The sequence below is a fragment of the Talpa occidentalis genome, unplaced genomic scaffold (genome assembly GCF_014898055.3).
Source record: "Talpa occidentalis isolate TD23 unplaced genomic scaffold, MPIMG_talOcc4v2.1 talOcc4.4, whole genome shotgun sequence".
In the NCBI taxonomy this organism is placed as follows: Eukaryota; Metazoa; Chordata; class Mammalia; order Eulipotyphla; family Talpidae; genus Talpa; species Talpa occidentalis.
Genome location: NW_023604295.1, coordinates 119,099,297 through 119,121,871, shown reverse-complemented (window position 1 = coordinate 119,121,871; position 22,575 = coordinate 119,099,297). Strand labels below are relative to the sequence as shown.

At 40.5% G+C, this 22,575-nt stretch overlaps 1 protein-coding gene across 5 annotated transcripts in view; it reads right to left on the bottom strand.

Moving 5' to 3' along the window:
- Positions 1-22,575, bottom strand: part of PSD3 (pleckstrin and Sec7 domain containing 3) — a 507,571-nt gene that overhangs the window by 241,884 nt on the left and 243,112 nt on the right. For 2 of the 5 annotated variants that reach the window (XM_054700961.1, XM_054700960.1), the window contains exon 1: positions 9,813-10,087. The exons of the other annotated variants lie outside the window; for them this stretch is intronic. The gene's annotated coding sequence lies outside the window, so the exon portion shown is untranslated. Of the gene's footprint in view, positions 1-9,812; positions 10,088-22,575 lie in introns of those variants that run through there. 5 annotated transcript variants of the gene reach the window in all.

Sequence of the window (22,575 nt, the reverse complement as noted above, 5' to 3'; positions counted from 1 at the left end):
TGTGTGTGTGTGCGTACTCCTCTGTGTTGCAGCATGTGCTGAGAGAGAGTCTATTAGAGGTAGTTCACATAAAAATGGTCCCACTAGGGGTGTAAGTGGAAAATTTTTTCACAGCAATCAGTATGCAAGTGTGTGTGTAGGAAGACTAGATGAATGTATAAGAATCTAAGGTATAGAAAGCAAAGCCTCATAATTTCTGTTAAATAAAAATCAAGTTTACAACCTAAACTGTTTAGTGACCCTTAGATAGCAGTGACAACTCTGTTAAGTAGCCCCTACAGTAAGGATGACTCAATACATTGATCCACTGTTATGGTTTGCTAACGTGTGTGCCTCCGTGCACACATACCCAGGTATAGCATGGAGGAGAAGAGAGAAAGACATATGTACTCTTTGTGATGATAACCACTAATTAGCCCCTGAGCAGTGCTGGGAATGTCCAGGATGGAGCTTAGTATTGCCCATTTAAGTCAGACAAACCAATTCTACTTTCCCACCTGCTAAAACTGGGAGTTCTTTGTAATATTTTCTTACTTTAAAAAATATCAATATAGTTAAACAAACACATGGAATTTTAAAACTTGCTAGTCTGGAGGAATCACCCTAACTTGCCAGGAGAAGAAAGGGCTCCCTAGATCCCCAGTGGAAGTGGAGAGGAAGAGTAGGCATTGTTTGCATGGGTTAAGAGGAAGGGTGCTGGGGCGTGGGTGGGCTGCACCCTGCTAGTAGGAATCAACCAGTCATGCCTAGATGACTCAACTTAAATGAAGACAGCCAAAATGATATCAGTGTTTCAAGAGACTACTGCCTGCTGCTAATAGGAATAAATGGTGCTCAGGAAATATTAGAAGGTGTGGGTTAGGAAGTCTTCTACACTGAACCATACCACTGGGAGAGAAAGTCTGTCAAATTCAGAGGCTAACAGAATGAATTTAAAATCATAAATTCACCAAAGGTTTTTGGTCCCTTCTATTTAATTAGAACCTACTCCATATGTAAGCAGAATACGCAAAACCAGTGGAGATGTGGGCAAGGTAGAGCTTATAAAGTCACCACGACTGCTAGATGGGCTGCAGATGGAGAATGATCAGGACTTCACTAGCCTCCCTTTTTGGCCTGTATTTCAAATGCCCTAGAACCAGGAAGGAAGCAGCATGTGGAGTCCACTGCTGGACACACAATGAGACAAGAATCTGCTTGCTGAGGATCACCAATTAGCACTCAGTCCACTAGTGCTTCATGGACCAAGACCACAGCAACCATGCATTGTCACCATGTGAATCCATTGAACCCAAAGACAGCAGTGCAAGAACTCATGGTTTTAAAGTACACATGCCTTTTTATAACTCCTCTGTGTTGCAGCATGTGCTGAGAGAGAGTCTATTAGAGGTAGTTCACATAAAAATGGTCCCACTAGGGGTGTAAGTAGAAAACTTTTTTCACAGCAATCAGAAGAATTTGTTGTTGTGAGTTAGATCTCACAAAATTTGTCTGGTTTTACTAACAGACAGTCTTTGTAATGTGGCATGTCAATGAGAGTTCAGCAAAAGGTTTTAGGGCAAATATTACAAAGAAAAGGAATACACTGATTAGAGAAAGCCTGGTCCAGTATTAATGTACAGAAGCCTATCCTTTATGCCAAAACATGCAGGACCAGATGCGGATTTTTCTTAAGTAGAGACCCATAAATGTTTCTATTATTCTAACTCCCATATGGGGATATTCAGTTTCCATGTTGTTTTTTCCACTATCAATACATTATTCCAGGTGACTTTCTCTGCTTTGGTTACTAGGGGGAAAAATCATTTGAAGGGTCCTAGGGACTCATTGAAAATTATTGTTCTAAATAGACAAGTTCCAACACAAGGAATTAAAATAGCCAAATCTAAAATTCTGGCAAGAGATTTTTGCTAGAGAAAGTCAGAAGAGTCTAACTTTTTTGTGTTTCCCTTTGTACAATAAAGCAATAGAAGAAGCAGAAAACCCTGTATCCTGGATCTGTAGTTCTTTCTCCTCTTCTAACATCCTGGTAACATCTCTTAGAAGAAGATATTAATTTAACCATCTTACAAAGGACAGAAGGCAAGATTTTAGCCCAAGGTATTACTGTCAGAAGTGGCCATATTGGGCTCTGAAGACAAATCTGATAATATTAAAAAAAAAAAAAATCTTAGCCTACACACAATACTATCCATGGAGTTCTAGCTTAATGGGATTTACTCATTTTGTTTATGGGAAGACTTGCATTAATACCTTTCAAATCATATAAATTATCCATAATTTATCTAAGAGCTATACCTTCCCAAGGAAAACGTACAAGAGTTCTAGTAATTATTCTTTGAATATTAAGTTATCATAGAGAAAAGGTAAAGGAAGCCCCAGCTCCCAATCCCCAGTTAATTCTAAAAGGGGTGGAATTTCCTATAAGCTATTCTTTTTCATTTAGAGACAAATCATTTGGTGCAAACATACTTATAGCTTCCATTAGAAACTTGACAAGTCTATCAATGACTCCTAAAGGATCTGACAAATTTTTTCTCTCTAGTTTCAGCCCTTATATGGAGACAAAGTATACTTTATCTTGGCTAACTATAATAATGATCCTCCTTCTATCCACCATATTTATAGTTCTAACTGTTCTGTACCCTTGAACTCAAACCACATTGAGATTGAATTACTTCCAGTGAAAAGACACTAAGAAAAATCAAAATAGAACACATTACATGTGTTTGCAATTTCAAACACAGCCCTGACTCCACCTTAAATAGGATGGACTGCTTTCTCAGGGAAAAATAAGATTACTAGAAAACCTAGACACACAAAAACAGTAACTTATAAGGAAAACTGTTCACCAGCAGGGCTTCTTTTGCAACAGAAGATTTTAATCAGGAGAAAAATAGAGTAGTAAAATTCCAGAATAATCAAGTTTGCAGAGCATTTACTTTGGGTATAAAGAAAATGACTTTGTTACAGAGTTGGGATCTGAAACAACTGTTCCATACAAAACGGGTTACAATGACCAGTTCATTTCAATTTTGTGGGAAAAGTTTTGCACTCAAATCTAGGAATGTACAGCCATGGATAGCTCAAAGCATATCACGAGTTCATAAACTAGCCAGATTTCCTATGTCTTATTAAATAGCATCAAATTTAACTTGAGTAATAGATGAGAATGTTTTCTCAAAAATAAATAGTATATTTCAGAGGTACCAGTCTGTTTTGAGATCTTACTCATTGAGGCTTGGCCCATCCACATAGGTATTATCTTGACGAAACAAGGAGAGGAGAGGCTGTCACATCACACAGAGCCAGAGGCAATCTGGAATCTCCTCAACTGCCTCTGGCCTTTTGGCACTGTACCATCATCCCACAGGCCTGATCCTGTCTGTGGTCCCAGAAAGGGTGACAGTGACATAAGCAGGGTGGTCATTCTCTCCTCCGTCATCACTTCTAGGGGTACAGGATGGGATATCTCAGGAGACAGGAATTCCAAATTGAGACAGTGCTGGAACCACCACTCAACACCTGCTAGTGGTATCCATGGTATAGGGGGGCTGCTGGCTCTGAGTTCTCTTCTTCCTCCCCAAGTTTCACTGGTCTCTTTGCCAAGTCAGTTAGGAAATCACAGAACAAAGAAACACGAACCAAATTGTCGCCTAATCTAATAATTTGGGAGAGTATACCAAAACTATTTTGGACACTACAAATGTATATAAATAAAATCCTTTATATTTCTATTGACCAATAGCATAGATAACTAAGTGCAATTGTAATTATCTCTGCTAGTATTTACTTTGTATGTGCCTAGATGAAGCGTTCTTCAGCACTGGGAGCACAGAGTCCTTCCCTGAGACAGGATGCACTTTGCTATTTTTTATTTTTTTTTATTGAAGTAAAATAGCATTTCAACATTATAGGTTTTAGGTATATATCATTATAGATAGATACCTACATATACTAGGAACACTACCAAAAGTCCAGTTCTGGCCTTCACATACAATTGACTCTGTTTATCCAATTTCCCCTCCCCTCTTCCCCTCCTCATTTAGTAACCACTAATTTGGTCTTATAAGGACATACTTTAAACTCAAGGCAATTTTCCACTCTAAAGTTGCTCCATGGTACTGAAAGAATGAAAAAAATTTCTTTAAAAAAATTTTTTTTATTAAGGTAACATTAGTTTACAACACTGTGTATAAGTCAAAAATACAGGATCTCATCTCCTCAGGTGTATATCACCACACCATACCCAGGGCACCCATGTCTTCCACCAGAGTCCACTGTTTCCCCTCCTTCCTTTCCTATTCGCCCTTCTCCTCCCCATCTGGCAGTCAGATTTCTGGAGTTTGTTTTTTTGGCTTGGTGTTGTCTGATTCTTTGTTTTGTGTCTCTATGTTCCACATATGAGCAAAACCACCTGGCACTTATTTCACTTAGCATAACCCACTCCAGTTCCATCCATGTTGTGGCAAATACCAAGAGTTTTTTTTTTTTCTATAACTGAGCAGTATTCCATTGTGTACATATACCACATCTTGCTAATCCACTCATCTGGCATTGGGCATTCAGATTGTTTCCATAGCTTGGTCATTAGAAATAGGGCTACAATCAACATAGAAGTGCATGCATCTCTTTGAATTAGTATTTTTTGCATTCCTTGGGGTAATTAAAAAATGATTTTCAGATCCTTTCATGATCAGAAAATTTTCTCAATTATCCAATACATATATGCTTGACCTTATCAACTGGAATACAAATGTTTTGATTGGCACTGTCATCATCGAACAGGGAAAGGCAAACAATTCCCTGGAGAAACACTGATGTCCACTGCTGAACCTCATATTAAGGTTCAAAAGGACAAGCAGGTCCTTCAACCCAAATGCCAGCAGTCATTTAATACAGACTGGGGAATAAGGAACACCCTTGAGTCTTTTGTTGAAGGAAAAAAAAAAATACAACAAAGAAATAGAGAGAGAATGAGAATAGGGAGATAGAGAGAGAAATAGAATAGTGAAATAGAGAAGATAGTGTCATTCCCCTGGAGAGAGACATTTTCCTTGTGAAGAGCACAAATAATTAAAAAGTTAAGCCATCTCTATGGCAGAAATTCAGTCTGGGAAGCCACTATTCTCTAAACCTGTTGGCCATATCTCCATCTCCATTCCTGATACAGCACTTACACACCTGGCATTTAAATAGGTATTGATCTACTTGTTAGAAAATCTATGCAGGGCCTCCCTGGTGACTCAAGGAGTTAAGCATGGCACTATGAAGCAATACGCAGCCTCTGCAGCAAGAGTTCGATGCCCAGCAGGCCAGGAAGCTACCTACATGGCGCACCAGACCTCTCCTGTCTTGCCCTCTGCTCCCCTCAGCAGTGTATTTCAGTCAGTCTGCCTGTTCTGTTCCCCACTCTGTTGCTGGTGAATCCTCTCACCCTCTACATCTCTGGTCTACACCACAGCTCTTATATGCATAAATAAATAAATCTTTAAAAAAAAGAAATTCTATGCAAGGTAAATATCTGAGACCCCACCTTTGGAAATGACAAGAAGAGTCAAATCCTGATCAACAGAATCTCCATTTATACATCAACTGGACTACAGATGGCCACACATTTGGTTATTCTGTCCATCAGACAAATCTGTATTCCTCTTCTGATGCCTTTGAAGCCAGAGTGTGAATTTCTTTAGGTCAATTGTTCAAAGAGAAGGATATTGTCCATGGCCTCTAACAGTTGCTCTAGCTGATATGTTCCCCAAGGGACTCACTAGACACACAAGATCCAGTGGCCAGTGACTGTCTCCCACTACTTGGGTCAGTCTCAAACCTTCTAATTCGCAAGCTGCAGAGATAGTTTTTAACTATTTGTTTACCTTTTAACAGCAAAGTACTGAAGAAATTCAAATACACCTGATCATTCTGTGACCTAAAAATGTAGTCTGGTCCTGGGAAAGCCAGACTGAAAGATTCACACGTGATAGATTTGTTCCTCTGGTCAGCAAATTTTAGATAAAGAACTCAGGAAGTCAGGATGGATGACTAGCACTGAGAACCACAGCAATACAAACATCTCCACACAGCCTGGCAGAAGTTTCTTCCCCTGTTCCGAAGGGATCAGTGCCTCCAGCAAAAATACTCATTCTCCATTTCCTCTCATGGTGGCATCTTCATTTCAGTTACCAGCTGCCATGGCATCATTTCTCTCTCCCATCAGGTACAGCTCCTATCACAACAGGTCTAAGGCAGGTAGGCCCTAGTCAAAGATGATCAGTTCTGGAAGACTATGAAAAAAGCAATGTTGAGACTGGTGGACTATAAGTAGGACAATACTCAGTTTTCATACCCTGTCATCCTTAAACAGTCTTCATTACATTAGGTCTCAGAAGTCTCCTCCTTCAGCTTATGTTTAGTCTCATTACGCATGCGTCTCATCTTTCTAGAAGATAACTATCCTAGGTCACTTAAAACGGGAAGCAGAAATTGGTCAATCACATGATAGATACAGCAAAGTAGAGAAAAATGGTAAAGGGAAGGTAGTCACATCTCCACCCCACCAGAGAAAGGCCTTTTAGTCCAGCCCTTCGTGTGCAGATGAGGAAACTGAAGAATCCAGAGAAGTAATTTCCTAGGTCTCATGGTTAGGAGGAGAGTTGGGTCAATGAAGGTACTCAGAGCTCAGCTGTGCTTCCCCTCTGAAAAGCAGAGTTTCAATAAAGGACCAGCTGAATCAACGAAAGGGCAGGGCTTATTTGAGAAAATTCCAAAACCTCCTTCTTCTGAAGACAGGCTGCAGGCAACCAGGAGTCATTCAGAGCAGATGGAACCAATGAGCTTCACAAAGAAGCAAGATAAATCCAATGACTAGACACTAGATAGCTACACTGGTCCAAAGCACAAATAGTTTAGTCTACCCAAATCAGTCCAGAAGAATAAGCCACTCCTTCAACAATCCTTTAGAAAAAATGTTAATAATCCATAGAGCACTGTGCAGTCTAAGTACTTTTACATACATTATTTTAAGGCCCCATTTTCCAAGTAAAGGACCTGAGCATCAAAGAAGCCTGGCCCAAGCTCACAGCTGGCAGGCAGCAGATGAAGCTGAGCCCCTATCTTCTAACTCCAAGTTCCGTGCACCTCCTTCTACACAGTCTCCACCCAATGTTTTTAATGACAAAAAGCCAAACACAACAGTAGACCAAAGGACTGACTGCACCACACCCTAGGCCAGCTCAACAAAAATTAAAATCCCTGCTGGAACCCAACACAGGCTCTGTCTCTCCAGAACTTCAGGATGGAGCATTTTCCCAGCAGGTTGGAACCCAGGTCTCTGCAGAGGGACCCTGATGCCTCAGCATCCAGATGAACTCTGAATGGATGATGTGAATACAGCGGTGTGACTGGAGCTGGCTCTGTCAAGTCGGCTCTTGGTGACACAACACAGCTGTGCAGGCATTTCCCTTCCTGGGAGCTCTGGAACATTCCAAACCCTGCACTGCAAGCCAGAGGGAGGACCTGCCTACACAGGGGGCTGGCAAATCCAGCAGAACTTTCCAGACCTCATCTGCACTTCTGCACTAAAAGACAATTCAAAACTGAGTCCCACAGAGCTGTGCAGACCACACCCGGCAAGGGCACCCTAGAAACTATCAGGAGGTACTTTTGAGGAGTGGAACCAGAGGGATTCCAATTGATATGCTTACCATTAAGACATATTCCATCCATGTTTTTGAAAATTTATTCAAAATTAAATTTAATAACTGTAAGGATTAAAGACTGCTCTGGAAAGTTACGGAGGCAACAGAAGACACTAGACTAAAATAAACTAACAATTGAAGTTATTTTAAATTAAAAACCTTAGACAGTGATCTAGACAAGACAACTTTATAATGCATAGTAGTATAAAGACTTATTTGTAAGTTATAAATTTGTTCTATTACAGAACAAATGGTAAAATCTTTGGAGAACCAAAAAAATTTATTTAGTACTTACTCAGTGGTAGGCATTTTCACATATTTTATCTCATTTAACCTCAATAGCCATGGGAAAAAGATGTTATCCACAAGTTATTATCTATGAAAGAAGGGCTGCTTTAACACAGTGCAAAGCTACCAACTCCTGGAGCATTAAGATAGAAAGGGCAAAAGCAGCAGCACAAATAAGCCAGTAAGAGCAGGCGGTCTGCACCAAGGAGGGAATACAGGAAGAATGGCCAGATTCTAACAATTATTGCAATTCTATTCCTAGTTCAGCCACATCAAGGAGGCGCATGTGCATGTGCCGCACCTCTCCATATCCAAAGATGATGCAGCGACACACTCGTGGATATAACCTTAAAGACGTTTTCACATTGTTGATAGATTTGCACTAACCTACCCTCTTTATTTCTCAACCCCCTTGCCACCAAAGACTACACCTGAGAAAGAGTGATTGAGAGTGATGGGGAGGGTATCTGGGGGGCTACCTGGAGCCCTGACACAAAGAAGCTCTGGCATGTATACAGTTTGAACTTCAAATTCATAACCACCATTCTCTTTGGTCTAAGTATTCTCATGAATCTCATATAGGGAAGAGCCATTTAAACATAAAAACAGCCAAAGTTTCTTAATATTTGAGGGAAATTTTGCTACATGCTACCTATGCATTGCACCCCAGTTAATCCTCACAACAATCATCACTAAGTTAGGTAACAACCTCAGCTTCACATGTGAAAAAAAACTGAGGTTCAAGTGCAGTTGAGTTATTTGCTGGAAGAAGCAGAGGTAAAACCTGAACCAATGGGCTGAAATGCTTAGGGTCAGAACCACTAAGCTTAACGCCTCTCACAAAGAATGCTTCACATACTTCTTTTCATATATTCTCTGTCCTTTATTTTTAAAGCTATGAAACAAGATACCTAACTATAAAGTGGCAAAGGTTTTATACTGATGGATCATGTAAGACAAATACATTATGGAACACTGAAAATATAAATTTAAAATTGTGAACCTAAAATCTTTAATCAAGGCTACATACACACAAACACCCCTGTTCCAATCAGGTGACTACCCTGGACATTCAAGCACTGAGTTGCTCACAGATTCTTGGGTGTTCATCCCAAGCATCCGGAGGAGGAATGTATTACCAATGCCCAGGCCTGGGGCGCCCATCTTCACCATCACAAACCTGACATACACCCTACACTTGTCCGTGCCTGCTGAGTATGGAAAGAGTTTCCCAGAGAAAAGCTGTAGAGCTAAAATTCTCTCAGCTCCAGGAAAAAAAAAAAGAAACAACCCTATGCCTTTTTTTTTAGATAATTGCTCAGCCTCTGACGCTTCAAACCCCATTCTGAACTCTAAGACAAATGGTGTTTCCAAACAGCATAGCCAGCCTTCCCTTTAGAGCAGTGACATACCAAATAAGAATGACAGCCTTGTGCAGTAGTCAGAATGGACCCACTAAATGACCAAGCTCAAATTGGTGACCTTCCAATGCCTGGATGAAGTTTCACAAAAGGTAGCTGACAGCACACTACAGTCTAGGAGCAGCCAAGCTCTGTGTAACCACCTCAACAAGCAGCACAGCTTTTTTACGAGAAAAATCTCATCCTGCCCAAGCAATCCAGACCCTGCAACAAACACACCCTCTTCATTTCATTTTTGTCATCCTTATTTAGAAAACAATATATGTTTGAATTCTCACTTTCCTAAGTTCCTCACTTTCCTAAGTAAGAAACAGTTTAAAATCCAAGGAATTTTCTGTAACTACAATTACACATTAGCCAGCCCTGCCTAGGACCAGACAAAGAAAATAAACTTAATTCTCGTTACCTCCATCAGCAAGCGTCTGCCCACAGTTTTGTCACAAATACAAAGAGCATTCTCCAGTCCCATCTGTTCAGCAACCCTTCCTCTTCTGCAAGGGCTCTTTTAATGCCCTTCTACAGCTGCTTCTGTTGTGAGTACAAACTGCCACACACTGACTCTGTAGTGACATGCTCCCAGAATGCCACTACGTCCCTCAGGGGCTGAGGGATGAGAACTTGAAAGAAGTTGAAGGAGCACTTCCCCCTTGGCCCAGCCTCCCTGCTCTGCTCACAGGCAGAACTCACAGGCAGCTTCCCTCCAAGAGATCTGCTTCAAAAGTCCAGATCGGTGAAGTCACACATGACCTCACAAACCTAAGTTTAACTCTTTAGAAGCCAGGCAGGAGGCTGACAACAGAAAGGACAACTGTCTCGGGTTTTTGGAGTGGCTGCACTAGGGGAGAAAGAAAAGTTTGCCCAACATCATTAAAAAAATAATAATAATAAAAGAGCTTCAGCATTTTTTTTCTTTAATAGCTCTAAGGTTTTTGAAGTAGTGTTTTTAAAAGACCATAACTTCCTACAGCACACATATTCTGGCCCTTAAAGGAATGGCTGAAATAGGGAACAGATTAGAGCTGATTTATTTACACTACATGAAATTCAGCAGAATGAAATTCACATTTAATCTTACATGATTTGTGTTTTTCAATTTCCTTTCTAGTTTTGTTTGTTTTTCTCCTATCACTGGTGAGCAACTATTCATTTGTCCAGTTGTTCAAATCCTGCTTTAGACCCCTACAAGTGAACTAGCAACACTCACAGCTGTCAGACCCCAGCGACAACCCTCAGGGCTGGCTGAGACCTGGGGACGCAGGAGTCCCGCCATACGCTGAAAGGACAGCCACCAGACCTAACCAATGGATAACAGAGCTGCAGCGGCACCCCTAAAGTAAGAAGACTGGTTTTCATTTGCTTTCCAGAGCTTTTCCTTTGGGCTGCTATTTTTCTTGGGATTTGGGAATTGAATCATATTCATTCAACTTCTATTCATTCAATCACATTCAAATTCTTTTGATTTATAACATGCTAAGTTATTTATTTTCTGTGTAGTATTCATTACAGGAATATATACTTTTTGCTGAGCAAAAAAAGCAAAACAAGATAGCATTCATATAAAGTCCATGGACATGTGAAAGAACACTATGTGTGGCTTAAGGATGCAAACCTGTACATACCAAACAGTTGTTTCACTTTCTGATCCTTTTAATTCGCAAATAACTAACTTAGAAGGTAAAATAACTACTTTAGAAGTAGAAGTATATACAATTACATACTCTCCACAAAAATGGAATATGCACTTCAAGAATGCTGCAGTCTACTCAGAAAAATTGTTACCATCCAACAGTTTCATTCCTAAATATGTATCTATTTTAGAGAAATTCTCCCATATGTGCACAAGAAGTCAGGAAAAAGAATGCTCACTACCATGTCATTTGAGGCAACAAAATACAAGACAATCAAAATGCTAGTAAGAAAATGAAAAATAATCATTTATATTCCTGTAATGACTACTACACAGAAAAAATAAATTAGGATGCTAGGAATCAAAAGAATTTGAATGTGATTAAATAGAAATTGAATGATATGTATCAATAGAATGAATTTGAAAAACTGAGCAAAAAAGCAAAACAAGACAGCATTTATATAAAGTTCAAAAGCATGTGAAAGAATACTAGGTGTTGCTTAAGGATGCAAACCTGTACCGAACAAATAACCACCCATGGGTATGGCTACCTTCAAGGACGGAGGACTGGAACCTGGGAGGCATTCACAGGCATTTGCCATTCATCTGCAATGTTTAATTTCTTAGATAGGATGGTGAGATCATTGGCATTTATCATTTTTAACTTTTTTTGGCACGCCTAAGATGTTTCAGAAGTTATGAAAAGTCAACTACTTTTTGAGTATAGCAGCACCTGTTTCATCTAGACGATTAACAGAACAGGAGGCACAAAGAGGTTTAATCTCCCTCAACTTCCAGCTCTCAATTCCCCAAATCCAGCAGCTGTCACCAATTCTGCTCAGTTTGGCTCCCTTTGTCTGCAATCACCCCGCCCCTGCTCCTGAGACCATTTACACATGTCCACCTCATTCTTTAAAGTCCAGGGTTAAAAGAGGCACTTCCGTGAGGGCCTCAGGACACTCCATGCTGGAAGCAGTCCAGCCTCCCCAGAACCTTAATGTCTGGGCCTCCAAGCCCTGCTTTAGAGTCATCCGTGAAGTTATTTTATTGGCCCCTCTCTAGGAAAAACCTCATTCCTAGAGCAGTCACCACTAATTAAGTTCATTCCTCAACAAAAACTGAGTGGGTCCTGGCACAGAGGTGCTCTTGAGTCTCAAACTAAAGACTTGAGACGTTCACTGCCCATTGGGAGACAGACCCATATTCCAGTAAGGACAATTATATGATGAATCTTAAAATAATTGTTAAATGAATGCTGAGTGTGAATAATGAACTTTCATGACTTTGTTTCACAATAATAATTATTTACTACCTCTTATTTTCTCTATGCTAAAGACTTTATATTTCTACTCATCGACTAGAAAGTGCCACCTTCTTTATGTTGAGGTGGGGCTGCTTTAGAATTAAAAAGACAGTAAAACAAACTATCATTATAACTCCACACCTTCAAGTAATCTAAGGCTCTCAGAATTATTATAACAGATAAACAACATCTCAATCCATCTAACCACAGTCCATTCATACCAGGTGACTTTGAAGACATTTAGAGACAAATGTTTTTTCAAGCAGTGTTATTACTGATAATAACAGGCAACATTTCTAGAGTACTCATCAAGCAGATGAGTACTTCCCCGATAAGGAAGTTGAAGCTTAGAGAGATAATTCACCCAAACTTGAGCCAAAGCAGCATGACTTAAGAACCCACACCCTTCCCTAAGAAGCCAATTTCCTTGCAGGAATCTGGATCAACCCCTACATTTCTAAGTAGGGACGCACACTCTGTGTTCTTTACACCAAAGATACACAAGCAAACATTACACAGCCAAGGCCAGTAACTTTACAGACTTCTGTCAAGAGATGACCCCCACCCCCCACTGACCAGAGACCTTTAATGGCCTACTCCCCAAGAAAAAGGGAGCTTTGTATTCCTGCTTTTCAGACTTTAAAGTGGTATGAGTCACTTGAATATTGATCAAAATACACATCTTGATTGGGTAGGTCAGGGATGAGGTCTGCATAACACATTTCTAATAAGCTCCAAGATGAGAAGCTACAACTTGGGCTGAATATAAGAATCACCCGGGAAGGTTTTAAAGCTGTCACCCTAGAACAACTGAAGCAGGTGCTATGGGGGTGAAGCCTGGGGAGTCAGAATGCAGATTCAGAGGTGGGGCCTGAGATTCTGTATTTCTAACAAGCTCCAAGTCAATGCTCCTGGCTAACAAGACAGTGAGCAGAAAGGTTAAAAATCCCAGTGGTTTAGTGTGTATGATTTATGACATTTCCCTTTCATAATTCTATCCAGCAAACAACCGAATACCTGGGGAGGTTGGGGTGCAGGCAAAGGAAATAGTATATGAGGCGTGGGGATGAGGAAGCCCTATATCTAACATTTGGTTTAGATGGAGTTTAATATTAGTCCTCATTAGTACTCATAACAAAGATTATGTTCAGCCTACCTTGCACTATGGCCACTCAGGTGCTGAATATTAAGGTTCTGCTAGGGGCTTCAGCCATTTCAACATGTACTCTATTTCAATTTATAGAATCCAATGAGATCCAGAGGAGAATAAAATCAAAAAGAAAACAAGAATAAAACCAATAGAAAAGCACTCATTTGGGTTTTAGTAATTGGTACTTCTATGTAAAATACCTTCAAATAAATATTCATTTGGAGAAGATCTCCATCTTTTCACTCAAACCAATGGACCAATGGGTAATATTTCTCATTCAGTATTGCCAGTCTGGTGGTAGGTGATGTCTATGGAGGAAATGTTATTTCTGCCTTTAAAAGTTAACTATTAATTGTTGACATGTAAATAAAAATATCGCAATAACATTGTAACGCGACCAACCCATACCAGGTTGGTTCATTAACGGTTCTAGCAGGCCTATTGTCTTCATGCTCTCAGCCTTCTGTGGTCGCCGTACTCAGTCGCGCTCTGTCACTCTCCGCCGCGCTCCTCCATCCTCAACACTGCACCACCACACAGCACTCTGCTGTGCCACCCTTATAAACCCAGTCTCTCAGCCCAGGTGTACCCACCTATGCATGCCCACACCTTACTCCAGGTGTCCACCATCAGGCACGCATTCAGGGCTGCAAGGATCCATCATTAAGCCCAATGGTGGGGGGGCAGAAAAGCCTGATACTTTACCTACCCTACAAACATCCTGAACAATTAACCACCACCAATCTATTTTTTGTAGAGAGCTATGATTCCCATTGTAATATCGCAGACTTCTGATGTCCATTATCATTTGAAGTTTTTTGATAAAAGTCCATTCACACAGCCAGCACCTCCTAGCACACTTCACATCAATATCCAGGGCATTATTCTGTTTCAAGTTTTAAACTACAGAATTTGAACATCTCTGGGAAACCCTATAGCAAATGCCAGGCCATTTCCTGAAGTCATCACCAATTCATACAAAAGGTACCCAATAAACAGGAGAGTCCAAAACCACCAGAGCAAGGGCCAGGCTTGTCTAGGGAATCAAATGCATACAAGAGAAGCTTCCATTCTAGGCTTTCTGACATTCGAGCTGTCAGAGAAGGGAGGAAGCACAGAGAACCGCCAGGAAACTCATCTTGAAGAGCACAGTTCTACAAAGATGGACTCAAAATACACAAGCAGTGCCAAAGTGCTCCTGGGTGCACATCTCTCCCCAGCCCACCCAGCCCTCTCCATGTCCTCCAAGATTTCACCTACTCCCACAGCTGCAAGCCTCACCTCTTAAATGCAGAGCTCCAAAGTCACCCAGTCTTCTTCAATCCCACATATTCTGCATGCAGGAACCCTCACTGTCCTCGAATTTAACCTATTGAAACCTACCTATAGGGTAAGGTAAAAAGTATCAGGCTTTTCTGCCCTCGCCATTAGGATAGATGACGGAACCCTGCGGTCCTGAATGCATGCCTGATGGCGGGCACCTGGAGTAGGGTGTGGGCATAGGTAGATGGGATTCACCTAGGCTAAGACCGGGCTTTTAAGGGCAGCATCACGGGGACGCCAGCAGAAGCCGAAAAAGAAACAGAAGCACCATGAGAACAAGGTCACAAGAAAAACGCAGGAGAGCCCAGATAGAGTGAAGGCTTGCGGGGGGCTGGGAGGCCTGCCAGCCTTCCGGTCCCCCAGCACTCCTACCTGCCATGTACCCGGTAAATCCAAATAAAAGCCTGCAAGAGCCACTGAAGGCTCCAGGACTCTGACTCCTCCTTTACCCCGGTCTGCATGGGATCGTAGAAAACTTGCACTGTGGCCTTCCTGTCACTACACTATCCCATCACTAGGTGCTCCGCTACAAACCTGCTTCTCTCCCAACTCCAGTGGATGGTTTCTTGATTCTATAATTGGTCAATGCTTAACACTGCATAATTTTGACTCAGTCCCACTTACCCTGTATTAGAACATACACCAAATCCTTGCATCTTTTTTCTTACAAGGTTTTTTTCTTCTCTATTAGCTTATGTTCCTTTGACTAGTACTAAGACCATAACAAATTCATAACAAGTCTAAAATGAATAGCCACAAGCCAGAACTTAGCAAATCCTCACAACAAAACTGTAAACTGGGTGATAAGGTGATTTTTATTTTAGCAAGTGAATCAGAGTTCCCCCAAGTGAAACCACCTATCCAAAATCAAGCAGCTGATAAAGAAGATGACTTCTGATGAAGGACCACTCCCGTGACCACCCATCTTCTGATCCCAAGTGCCATTATTAATGTACTGACCTCTGTAAACTGCACTTTTTGAAAAGAGAAGCTTCCAGAAGCCCAACAGTGAGGCTTTTCAGATAGTTTCTAGTGGGAGAACAGCAGCTGGCAGCTCCAAGGCTCACTCAGGGCTGGGTGTGGAGAGGAACGGCATGCTTACTAAGATTGCTTTTCTTTAGGTTACTACTAGTTTGATACTATTGATTTTCATTATTCATCTTCAACTATGTACCAAACATTGCCAGGCCACTTGATTATCTTGCCTTGATTTCTTTTCGCTTGATTCATTTTATCTGCTCATCTTTCCTTTACCAGATGGGTATTGTTCATTCTATTTGTACTTGGAAAGGTTCCCAGGTTTCATGCACCTATTAAGTAAATGAGGCACGATTTGAACCCAAGCTGACCTGGGCGAAACTGAGGAAGGCTCCACACCTCATCATGGGCAGGAATTCCTTTGCAGTTAAAAAAACAAAAATCACTAATTCAGTTGCTTCAGGAAGTTAGAAAAAGGAAAATGAGAACCTCTTTCTATAGAACAATTTTTAAATGTAAAAGAAAAGGACAAAGAGATTGTTAGAGCAACCGCAACCCAATAATGAGTTTCTGAGGCAGTAGAGTGTCTGCTCCAAACAACAGAGCAAAAGCTGGGGACTCCGTGGTCAGCCAAAACTCTAAAGACAATTTTACAAGAGCAAATCTTTCCTTTTTCACCAGCTTAACTCGTGTCACATTATTTTAATTTCTTATTTTAATATTTATACATTATATTAAAATGCCAGCAGGTTTTAAATTGGGGCAGCAATTTTTTTTTTTTTTGAATTTGCACTTCAACAAATTTATGTTAAGTATTAATCTTGCTTCAGGAGCCTTTTCCCTAGACAAGAAGATGCTAAGGAAGGAGGAAAACTGAAGAAGAAAAAGGATACTTCAAACACCAGCATTCCATTTGAGAAGGGGGAAAAACCAAGAGGAAGTCAGAAAACCACAATTATCAAATTCCAGTGGACACAAGACCTGGGAAAGCACTTTCCCCAGGCCTGTCAGTTGCACACAGATGCAATCCACCCCTTCTGCTGTACTGAGCGACATCTGAAGGAAAAATCAGGAAGCTGTCATATGAAAAATTCCTATCACACTAGATATTAGTAAAAAAGGTAATTTTTAAAAGCAGTTTATATATTTCAAAGAACCTGAACAGAAGATCCTGTCCTATTAATGTACTTGCACCTTCTTTTTTCCTATCTGTCCAAACTCAAGTTCAATAGAAATGGACACTATTCAGCCCTGTTAATGGTCACAGTGACAATATTTGTGCCTTACAGCCTACAGGTCAGAACTTACTGATTGGAGTTGTGGTCATCAGCAGATGGGCCAGCGCGAGAGAAGCACTCAGACACAAAGGAACCCATTGGAACATGTGTAACTGTAAGTCTAGTCTCTAATTATCCTTTCTAATTTTGGAGCCATGTGACTGGACTTCACACAGCACTGCTGACCCCGTCAGCCTGAGTGCTATATAGCTGGACCACAAAGGGAGGAGATGCTGCTCGGTGCTCCTGCATTAAAATACTGCGTGGCATCCATACAGTGAGCTATTTCCTGACCCACATGCAACTCCCTGGCCAACATTCAGGGTACAGTGCACGAAAAGTGCCTGAGAGAATTTAACAATTCATGTCCGGATTTACTCTACAATTTTAAGAGACTTTTTCACCTACAAAGATGGATCTATTAATATCAAAAAGGTATAATATAATTCTTTAAAATACAAACACTAAGCACATGTACTCTAAAAAAAGTATCCTTTGCAATCTGATACTAGATGACTGAAGTATTCTCTTCTTTGACTTAAATAGACAAAGTAACAGGGGGAAAAAAATCCCCCTCTGACTACGAAGCATGGCCAGAGCTGAGACTGGAAGGTGTTCCTGAGAGAACTAAGATTTGCTGAGCATGAGAGCCTGCTCATCACCCTCTCACCCTCCCAATCACTTCACCCCTTTTTTAAAAGAAGCAACACAAAGAGAACAGTGTCATCTTGGGTTCAGAGGAAATGACTGTCAAATACTGTCACTCAAATCCTCTTTAATGACAAAGTAATGGCACAGATTGGAAAAGAAAGGGATTTTTAACTATACGAAGGCAATGACAAACAAATATATTTTTGTTTCAAGACCAAAATAAATGGTCTCTGGAGCCTGAGTGCCTGGGTTCAAATTCTGTAGCATTTACCAGCTGTGTGACTGAGCAAGTTACTCAGCTGCTCTGTGCCTCAGTTTCCTTATGTGGAAAATGATAACATTAACAGTTCCTTCCCCCAGGTTATTGTGAACATTAACACCAGGGGCTACTCAAAAAAAAAAAAAAAATAAGACCTGTGGGATACATACGATACTTATAATATGAAATCATGTTCAGAGACTATCTCTAGTGACCTTATATTTTCGACAGTTGACAAGAAACATTTTATGTAGTAAAATGAATACCTCTATAGGGATGGCTTACTTTTCTTGGATCATGTCTAGTGAGAATCAAAGAATCATTATCAGGTAGACTCGGGGTAGTCCTGTCCTTCCCCTCCCCTCTCCACCTGCAGACTTCACTATATTTAATCTGCTCAGACCCCACCCTCCAGTCCACTGCCAAGGACACAGGAAAGGCCAGTGAACAGAAACAAAATGCTAGGCATGTTTTTATCACTTTTATTGTGTAAATATCACATTATTAATAAAATTGGAAAAAAAAATTTTTCCTTGAATCCTATCGCTTTGGCTCTGAGTGCTTGGCGAGGGAAGTCAGTGAGGTGTCTGGATGTCCTGAACAGGCTCAATACCACCGTCTACTTCCTAATCTCTGAAGCAGGATGCTTTAATGCAGAGGAAATTTTTAAAGGTTTCCTTATTGATTACTTTAAAAATTCATGGAGACGTTTATTAAGGATTTGGTAATTTTTTTTTCTCAAGTTGAATACCTACATCATCACCACCAACAGTAATCAAGTTTAAGACTACCAACTCACATTTCTGGATTTATGGAATTAATGAAATTAGATTTTAAAAAAGAAGATAGTTGAGGCCAGGCAACCTTGAACAGTGACTGTACCTGCTGCAGAATAAGGCAGTTGGAATTCTGGTACAGGATTTGTCACTAGAAAGTCATGTGGCTTTGGGTAAATCCATCTCACCAAACTGAGACTTGGATCCTTTACTTTAAAATAAGGTTATCTGAGGTCCCCTTCAAGCTGTAAAATGTCATAATTCTTCAACCCACGATATTAACAGTTCCTCTGGTGCTGCAACTTCTCCAAAGCATCAAGAAGGCATAGGGAGTAAAGAAAACATTAACATTATCCAGGTACTTTAAAATTTCCTAAGATTATTATTCAGCCTGCTCTACTTTTTAAACCCTAAACAGAAGGTAAACAGAGCCTCACCTATAAACATTATCTTATGCCAACTCAAGAACACAATGGGGTGCCCCACCCAGCTCATCTGTCCACATCACCAGTAGTGCTCAGGAAAGGGGGGACTTATCACGGGTCAGGAGCCCCATGAAGGAGGGCAAGAAGTCCACTAGGTTCATCTCTCAGAAGCTTCTCTTCGAAAACTGAAATATGTCCTCATGGCTGGGCAAGAGTTCATTAGTGACAATGCAAGTGACAAGCTGAAACTTTAGCTCAAGATGGCCTGCATTATATACCACTGTCTGGAGCAGAGATGCTAAAGTCCTGCAGCCTAGCCCCACACTCTATCTGAACTACTGAACTCTGCCTTACTCATGATGGGCACCTATGCTGGCCAAGTGATGACTGCTTCCTATTCTGAGTGTTGCAAAGCATGCATTTACAAAGCTTTTGATCTAATGTCTTCCTGTTCTGACTCACTAATATTCATGCCTTTTCTTCATTTACTTACACTCCCTGTGGCTTCTGCAGTGAAGCCTCTCAGCTCAAAACACCTCAGTTGTCCAATATGGTTTTTTTTGTTGTTGTTTCTTCTAGAAGAATCACTGTCTATTTACACAATTGCTGAAAAAACAGCTTCAAATCTTTAACCATAGTTGAAGGGTGATAGGAAACCACAGCTAAAGACCAACTAGTCCAGAACAAAACAGGCTGTCATGAAATAGTTCAAGAGATAAAAACAGTAGTAGATAATACTACATTATGCAAATAGGTAACTAATGCAGAAACAAGAGGACTTTTTTTAACAATCTTTTCATAATGAGGAAAATACTTTTGAACAATGGCGAGGTCATGATCAAACAGAGTTTATCAATCTCAGATGGACAGAGCAATGTAAAACAAACATTGTATATAAGCAATTTGAATTTTTTTTTCCATCCCTAGATTTCATAATAATGGTAACATTATTTCTTTGGTATAATTTTATTTATTTATTTTTTGTTCATTTACAATTTTATTTTTTATATTATTTTAAAAAATTTTTTACATCACTGTTCATTTTTAAACAACATTTGCTTCCCCCCAACCCCTCAGGTGTAGTCCCCATAGAGTTTCCTTCACCAATGCACCCATGCACTATCACCTCAGTCCCCTGTGCTCTGATCCCTCTCCCTCCTCCTCCCCTGCAGTATGTCTCTGATTTATAATTGTCCATTTTTGCTTTGTTGTGTTTTGTAATGTTATTATTTTTTTACACTGATGTCTTATTGGGTTTCCCTATATTCCTGCTATAAGTGAAACCATTCGATATTTTTCTTTTTCCTTCTGGCTTATTTCACTGAGCATAATTCCTTCTAGTTACATCCATGTTGCTGCAAATGGCATGAGTTTATCTTTTATGATTGCTGAATAATATTCCATTGTGTATATATGCCACATCTTCTTGACCCAGTCATCTTATTTTTGTGCATTTGGGTTGTTTCCAGGTTTTACCTATTGTAAATAGTGCTGCAATAAACATAGGGGTGCAGGTAGGTGTTCTTTTGCATCAATGTTTTTGTTTCCTTTGGGTAGATCTCTAGGAGTGGAATTGCCGGGTCGTATGGTAGCTCCATTTTTAGTAGACTGAGGAACCTCCAGACAGCTTTCCACAGTGGTTTGTCCAACCTGTTTTTGTTTTGTAATATGAACAACTTCCAATCACCCTAGAAAGTAGGGTTGGAATTTCAGTGAAATTGTCTGCATAATCTATCCTACAGCCTTTTGTCACAGCTGACAGTTACCACAGATGAAACAGAAGGACTCCTTCTTGGGGATGCTCTCCTCTCAGAGACATCCCCCTTCTCAGAGATAGAAAAAGTCTAAATGTGGGTTTATCAGTCAGCCAATTTAATTCAAACATTTATTCATGCTCCTACTATGTGCCAGGCACTATGCTAGGTACTTTAATCAATATTAACCCTTTATATCTCACAGCTACAGATGGCACTGAATATCATTAGCCCATTTTACAAATAAATAAATAGTTTTCCAAAAGAATAAGCAGCTTGCCCAAGTAATTCAGACCAAGGTCTCCAGCTTTATGAGACCTGTGTTCTTTTCATTGTCTCACTGGAAACTATTTTTTTTTAAAGATTTAATTTATTTTTATACAAGAGCTGGGGTACAGGCCAGAGGAGCGAGAGGGTGAGGATTCACCAGAGATAGAGCAGGGAGCAGAACAGTCAGACAGCAGAAATACACTACTGAGGGGAGCAGCGGGCACGACAGGAGAGGTCTGCTACACCATGTGGGATTCTCGCCAGCTGGCAGGGATCGAACCAGCACTGCAGAGGCTGCAGACAGCTTCATAGCACGGCGCTCAACCTGCTGCACCACTGGGGAGGCCCTCACTGAAAACGCTTAAGAAAACCAACATCCACAGTGAAATGTTCACTTGGAAATGAATAGTTACAAGGTTATAGTGTGCCGGTCTTACATGTGCTCATCCAGTTAATTATAAATCTATAAACTGGTTATAGAAAATGCTTAACACAGGACAACTTATAAAGAGAAGTTGTTTGGAAACCTATAATATGAATTGACTTTAAAAAATACTGATTTTTTTTTTCTTTCAAATAATTTATCACCCTTTAACGTCTCTCCTACCTCTCCCACCACAAAGGCAGTATAATCCAGGAAAAATACACCAAAATTGAATTCATAAATGAAGTTTAGCACTCTGCCCTCTGATGAAGATGCTACAGATAAATGGCCTGAGGATGATGAGCAGGAGGAAACGAAACACTGGATAATCCAAGGATTGACAGGAAATCACTAAATGATAGGCATGGTACCTATTACCTATATAATTTGTCATTTTACCTCCCATGGAGACTTAAATCTTAAAGTAGAAAGAGAAAATACTTATAGTTTTAATTAGGAATCAGCTCTATCAAGCTTCCATATAAACAGATCCTACCCCCACCATCCCAGGAATAGGAAGATTGCCTGATAGAATAGGACCTCACAGAGCGAAGGGCTGAATGAGACTTTGATCACCATCCAGTCCAACACCCCCAATTTACAAGGAATCTCTGGCTAAATCAAACAACGCCATCAACCAATGTCAGCGGCAGAAGGAAAGCCAAGCTCTCTCAGTGTTCTTTTCAGCCCTGAGCCACTGCAACCAAAGCTGCATCAGCAGAGACAACACCTACTCACCACCACAAACATTCATCAGGATCCAATTTACACAGAGTAACCCCGGAAATACCACGGAAATACCCAATAGAATGACCACGGCTTGCCGATTTGGCAGTATATTCTGCTTGCCCCTAAGACTCAAATTACTTTTCATTCGCATCATTTGCTTATATCCATAGAAACTGGCCAAATGCTTTTCAAATATATTACACACTCAGATTTCCAAAGAGAA